Below are 7235 nucleotides of genomic sequence, written 5' to 3'. Positions count from 1 at the left end.
TATTTTTGTACCTTATTTTGAATGGCTCTACAGTAATGTTTTCAAGTTCACTAATATTTCTTCCTCAGAGTCGAATTCAACATTAATGCCATTTGGGGTATTTTGAATTTCAGATATTGCATTTTTCTTCTCTATAAGTTAAATTTCAATCTTTGTATACTGTCCAGTTCTTTTCTCATTATGTTCATGTTTTCTCCACTTTCTTGATGTGGCACTTCATTTATAACAGGTGTTTTGTGGTTTAATTTTATTATTTCTGTCATTTCTGAATCTATTTCTATTGATCAGGTTTTTTTGGGTTGTGTATTATATTCCCCTACCTCTTTGCATGGCTGGTAATTTTTGATGGGATGCCAAACATTGTGACTTTTTGTTGCTGGGTGCTGGATTTTGTTTATTCCTTTAAATAGTGTAAGGCTTTACCTGTCACGTAGTTAAGTAATTTGTAATTAGTTGGATCATTTTCAGATTTTCTTTTAAGATTTGGTAGGACAACGGCTGATGAGATGCCTTCCCATGTCTGTGGATGGCAAAGTCTTCCCTGCTGGTTGGTGGGAACATGAATATTTACAGCCCACTGTGAGCTCTAGGAATTTGTGGCTCACTAACATTCTGGCAGTTCTTTCTCCACTTTCAGGGAGTTTCACTTCATGCATATGCAGTTCATGACATTCACCCAGGAGACCCTTCCCAGGACTTCTAGAGTCCTCTTTTGGAAACATTCTCCAGTACTCAGCTCCACAAATTCTAGCTGTCTGTCTCCCTGAAATCCAATCTCTGTCTCCTCAATTTAGCAGGACTCCTGGGCTCTGTTTGAGTGGCCTTCCCTATTCAGGAGGCTGGAAACTGCCTCTAGGTTGTAAGCTAGGGAAATTTTAGGGTTCAGGTCACTGGTTTCTCTTTTCTTAGGGATCACATTCTTGCAATTAGACAATATCTATTATGCAATGTCTGAAAATAGTTGTTTTGTATATTTTATACAGTTTTCTAGTTAAGTGAGGTGGGTGGCAATTGCTGTAACAGTTACTCCTTCATGGGCAGAAGAGGAAATCTTCCTACCGGGTCTGTAAATGTTGGAGTGCTCTAGAGCTATGCACTTAGTCGCCTCCTCTTTTTATTTTCTTTTTACACTCTTTCTCCTAAATGATCTTATGCAGCTCACTTATTTTAAGTACTATTTATATACTTATGGCTCAAGTGTACTCCAGAGCCCAGACTTTTCTCTCTTCCCCATTATATTCAACTCTCTACTTGACATCTCATCTCTTAGCCCTCTCAGGATTATTCTGACCATAACAAAGCTATTGATTCTTTGGCCTGCAGTTAATTGAACCACCATCCACACAGATATTAAGGCCAAAAACCTAAGAGTCATCCTTTATTTCTTTCTTTCTTTAACCCTCAGAGTCAATCCATCAATAAACACTGAAGCCTCTGTCTCCAAAATATGTATTTCTTTTTGCCATTTTACCATTTTCATTTCTATTGACTTAGTTCAAGCCAACAAAATTAATCAGATAACGTCATTTCCTTCCTTAAAGCCCTCTTTGTAAAATACAGTGAATTAAAATCTTTTTATCATGGTTTATAAAGTCCTCTCTGATCACCTAATTCTGTTCCTTTTATACACCCATTCACTAAGATCAAGCCACACTGGATTACTTTCTGTCTCTTGAACACATAAGTTTGCTCCCATCTCAGGGACTCCACACTCACTCTTCATCTTCTTCAAAACTTCTGCTGGATTTTAGCATGACAACATTTAGGGGACAATTTATGTGTATGTATATGTATATGTGTATGTGTGTATGTATTACATACATATATATGCACATATATATGTGTGCATATCTATACACATATAGAAATTAAAAGAACCCATACCTGCTGCTTTCTGTAGCAATACCACTTCTATCTTCACTATTTTAACTGCAGTTATCAATGCTTCCTTTTATGTTCATTTGTGCATTTATTTTCTCTTTTCTCCAACAAGAATAAGAATCCCTCAAGTGTTGAGATTTGATTTATTTTATGAATCAATGAATTATCAGCACTTAGATGAGTTCCTGGTGCATAGTAGGAACTAAATTCATACTTAGTGAATACATGAATACATAAATAATACATTTTATTATAAAAATATAATATTATGGATGCATAAAGCACCTTAATATAAAAATCTGTCTATGGTGGGAGCAAGAGTTGTGTCAGAACTTTTCTGTTGATGTACAAAATAATTTTTTAAAAAGCTGTTATTTTGACTTTTGACTAGGAATAAGCCAGGAAATGAAAAGGCCTTGTTTCACTCAGACTAGTACAGTAGAGAGAATATTATTCATGATATTATCATATTTAAAATGTAAAGAAACTTATTTAAATAGGCAGTATATTTTCTTCCAATTATTTCCTGCTCTACAGCATAATGATAGAGACTAAAGAATAAAAACCTTTCAGGAGTGTTTAAAAAAGAATATTTTATTCATATCTGTTACACAGTATTCCCACATTGCAACAATTCAAGAGATGAGAGAAGTATTTTTATAACTTATTTTTACAACCTATATAACTTTTATTAACTTGTATACTTTCTCTCTACTCTCACATATTTAAGATTAAGTTTGTCATGCATTTTGTTTGTATTACACTGCTTCTTATTCTCACGTTCACATTTTCTTTAATCAATGGAACTGTCCTTTGCTCGAATACAGGGAACATGGCAAGGTTATGAGTGAAATGGGAAGCTTCTATGCTTGACTATTTTAGGATTTTGGTAAGTTTCTTGATACTTCTAATGGGAATGTGTATTAAGTGGCAACTTCAAATGAAATGAGTAAGCACTATACAAGTTAACCAAGTTACATTGACTCAGCCTTTTCAAGTAAAATCATTTGTCAAATAGCATGGAAAGAATATGAGGTAGCCTCAGAAGTTCAGAGGAACATTTTTTTCCCACAAATGTACAACTTCAACTATTCTACTATAATAGGTTGAAATACAACCTATTATAGTAGAAAGAATAGAGACTTTGTAGTTAGGAGAGAAAATTGGGAAATGGGAATTTGCTATCTTTAGAATTTAATCAAGTTGTATAATTTCTTTGCGCTCCAGTTTATGCACCTGTAAAATGTGACATTGTATCTAGTTCATCAGATGGCTATGAAGATAAAATGAGAAGAGAGCCTGACATACAGCTAACTAATCAATAAAGTTATCTATATTTATTATAACTATTAGTATCCATCAAGACATTTTAAACACCTACCTTGTAATCCTGTTGTGTGAAAAACAGAGAAGCATACATTATTGGGTATGTAGTAAAACTCTGGTAAAATAAATCAATTTTTATGATACTAGTAAGGGTCAGAAGTGTTTCAATAAAGAGTATTGCAGGCTGGAAATTTTAATTTTTTCTGCTTAAAATTTTACCTCTTTGTTTTCTAATAATACATTTTCTTACACTGTTGCTTATAAAGGCAGGCAGCTCAGGGCATTCTAAAATATTCATTCAACAAACATTTATTAAATATTAACCAAAACTTATGTATATATCCTTTCATCTTATTTTCTGTTTATATAACCATTCATCTAACTATATCTTCTTTCTTTCAACACATATTTATTGATTTAGTAATTTATGCTAGGAACTTTGAGAGATTAGAAATACCAAAAGGAACAAAAAGAAAATAGCTCTGCTTTATGATTTGTATAGTCCACAACGAGATACTATTTTCATCTCTATCTAGTATTGAAAAGGGTAGAATGGCAAATGACTCAGAAAGGGCTTTCTGGAACAGTGGTATGTGAGTGATAATCTGTATAAAATGAAAAAGGTGATTGAGACATAGTCCCAGACTATGGTCTAGTGGGAAAGACAGGCATGCAGGACGATTGATTATTCTCTCTGAGATAATTATTGTGACAGAATGTTAAGTGGAGAGTTTTGACTGAGATGCCAAGATACGATAAATATCAGATCTCAAATGAGTTGTGAGATAGATTAAAATGCAATTTTCAAAGGATATATATATGTGTGTGTATATATATATATATGTATATATATACGTGTGTGTATATATATATATATATATACGTGTGTATATATATATATATACGTGTGTGTGTGTATATATATATATATATATATATATATATATATATATATATGAGTTTTGAAAGTCCTTAAACCTCTTATTCATTTCAAGGATGGGGAAATTTTTTAAAATGTTATGAGGGTAATTTTAGGAAGAGGAATTTCATAGAATATTATGGAGATTCTAGCTAAAAACCTTGGAGAAATTATCACAAAATGAGCTTTGAAGGATAAGTAATTTTTTCGTTTTGTAGGAAGGCAAGGGGAGAAAGGGCACTTCGAATTTAAGGTATGCAAGGCCAGTCATATATAAGAATTAATTATTTTGCAACAATGTTATCGGGTGTGAGGTACAGGGCATCAGAGACCGAGGCCTGAATAGGAGGTTAGGGTCAGATCCAAAGGAGAGTAGAAATCTAAGAAATTATATCTATAAGTTACGGGAAGCCATTAACAGTTAGTCCTGAGAGTAACAGGAAATTTCATGATATGTAGCTTACCCCTAGGGGATGGTGAATGAACTTAAATATCCAGAAAGCTCAAATATTCTCTGTAAATTGAACATGCTGCAACCTTCTGACTTCAGTTCTTGTTTTTCAGTCATATTCACCGGATAATACTGGCTTTAGGAATTTGGAGCAGAAATTGCAGGCTTTTTCATGAAATTTGCAGAATGAATGCTGTAATCTACTTATACATTAGACTTCAATAAAGATGTTAAAACAGGGTTTGTGGTGGGCATTAATTCATTGCACCTTGCCTTTTGCTTAAAGTACAGGGGTTTTCTTCATATTTCTCATTTAAGATATGATAACAATAAACTATACATCACCATGGCGGGCCTTGCACTGCTTAGTATTTGTTCAAAGACTCTAAGGAATTCCTAGGCAAAGTTTTGAAGATTCTCAGTTCCCTCCTTTGCTCAACTTTGCCTCCACAAATTCCCTCCAGCTCAGTAGCCACAAATGCTGAGCTCTATGGCTCTGACCCAGAAGATGCCTGCTTTGTGTTTTGGCTCTCCTTCCCTGTGCCATGGTTTGGAACATGCATCCAGGCAGAAATCTAGGGTGCGTGTTGAATTTATCTTGTACGTTCCTTTAAGAACAAGCCATGCATTTTCTACTGTGTCCTGTCCAGATTCAGAGTCGTTAATCATGGGAGAGTTAATCTAATACCTTCTGCACCACCACAGTCAGATTTTAAAAATTCTTTTGAACATAGTAATTATAGTTACCTTAAAAGCTGGTTCTGACAACCTAAACATCTGGAGTTGTTTACTGTTTCTGTTGGTTTTTAGCCATGTGTTCTTCTCATATAATGTCTTTTTTTTTTTTTTTTTTAATGTGTCAGGCACTGAATTTGCAAAACTTTCGTAGAAGTAACTTGAAGGCTAGGATAACATTCTAATGAGGAATTGCATATGCTGTTGCCAGGTGCCTGACATTAATATTCAAGGATCTTCTTAATCCAGTTTCAGAGATAGGTAGTTTAAAGTTGCATAGAAGTCTGTGCATGTTTCCACTTCTGGTTCATTATTCCTTTTGTAAAGAAACCTTGGCTGTTTCACTCTCATGGGAAGAAGGCTCTGTAGGGCTATTTCCTAAACTTGAGGGGGAGCTGAACCCTGATCCCTTAGCGCTTAACCTGGAGAGGCTTTAACAAGTCTTAGCCTCTAAACTCTTAGGTTTCCATGCTAGACTTGGCCTCAGAGATAAAAGCAGATCCCCATACTTGATTCCACCCTGCTGTAAACTGAATATTTTTCTTCCCCCAAAATTCATTCATTGCAGTCCTAACCTCCAATATGATGGTATTAGGAGGTGGGCCTTTGGGAGGTGATTAGGTCATGAGGGTAAAGCCTTCATGAATGGGATTAGTGCCCTTATACAAGGGACTCCATTGAGCTCCCTCATTCCTTCTATCCTGTAAGGACACAGGGAATAGATGGCTGTCAATGAACCAAAAAGCAGGTTCTCACCAGAACTTGACTCTGCTGGCAGCCTGATCTCATACTTCCAGTCTCCAGAACCATAAGAAAGGAATTTCTGTTATAATAAGCCTTGCAGTCGATGGTACTTTGTTACAGCTGCCTGAGCAGATTAAGACACACCCTGGGACTGTCCTTGCAGAATTTTATCCCAGTAATTCTTAACACTGTTATTAGCTCTTCAGCCCACAAGCAGATAGAGTTTGAATTTTGTCCAACCTTTTTTTCTGATTGAGCAGTTTATTAGGATAGATCCATATCATGTGCCCTGTCAATTCTGTAAGCTGAGTTATCCTGAAGTGTCTTATGTTAAATGCAAATATGAACATGAGGCCTCCTTGTTTAAATCTATTCAATTATTGTCTATTGCTTTTATGATAGAGACAAAAATATTTAGTAGATCTATATAGCTTTTCACGCTCTACACTTGCATATCTCACCAGCTATATTTTATGCCACTCTCTGTCTCCCTTTGTGTTGTTTAACAACATGGGTCATCTTTCAAGGTTATGAAATAACCGTGTTCCTTATGGATAGGGCCAGTACACATGGTGTCCTCTCTGTGTGGAATGTCAACCTCTTTTTTTCTATGTAATTAATTACTATTCATCCTTCAGATGTCACTCCTTCCTCAAAGAAGCCTGACCTTACTCCCCAGATCTCATTATATCCTCTTAAATAGCCATGTGTTTTGTTTCAGAGCGCTTCACAATTGTGGAATTTAGTTTATCATATCCATCCTTCCATGCTAGAAGCATGCTCTGAACCCATATTTGTTTATTACTATCATGTCCAGGACTTAGCAGATGACCCATTCATATTTGCCACATGAATAAATGAACAAACGGTGAGGCACAGTCAATAAATGCCCTAGCTCAATAGAACTTCAACAAGATCCAGTAGTAATAAGTGATTCTGAAGGGTTATCTTGGTGATATTTTCATATTTTAACATATTTATAGCATTTTGTAGGTATACATTGTCCATTTACTTAGCAAGCATTTGAGCAAAGTATTTAAGAGGACATTTTTAGAGACTACTTACCTGGCTCAGAATCCCAGCTCAACATTTTAGGAGCTTTGTTATGCTAGACAAGTTAGCAAACCCCCCCTTTCATCTCAAATTTCTCATCTGTAAATTGGGTATGACAACAGTATA

This window comes from Balaenoptera physalus, assembly GCF_965194825.1.
Source record: "Balaenoptera physalus genome assembly, chromosome: 15".
Lineage (NCBI taxonomy): Eukaryota > Metazoa > Chordata > Mammalia > Artiodactyla > Balaenopteridae > Balaenoptera > Balaenoptera physalus.
This window is presented reverse-complemented; position numbering follows the sequence as displayed.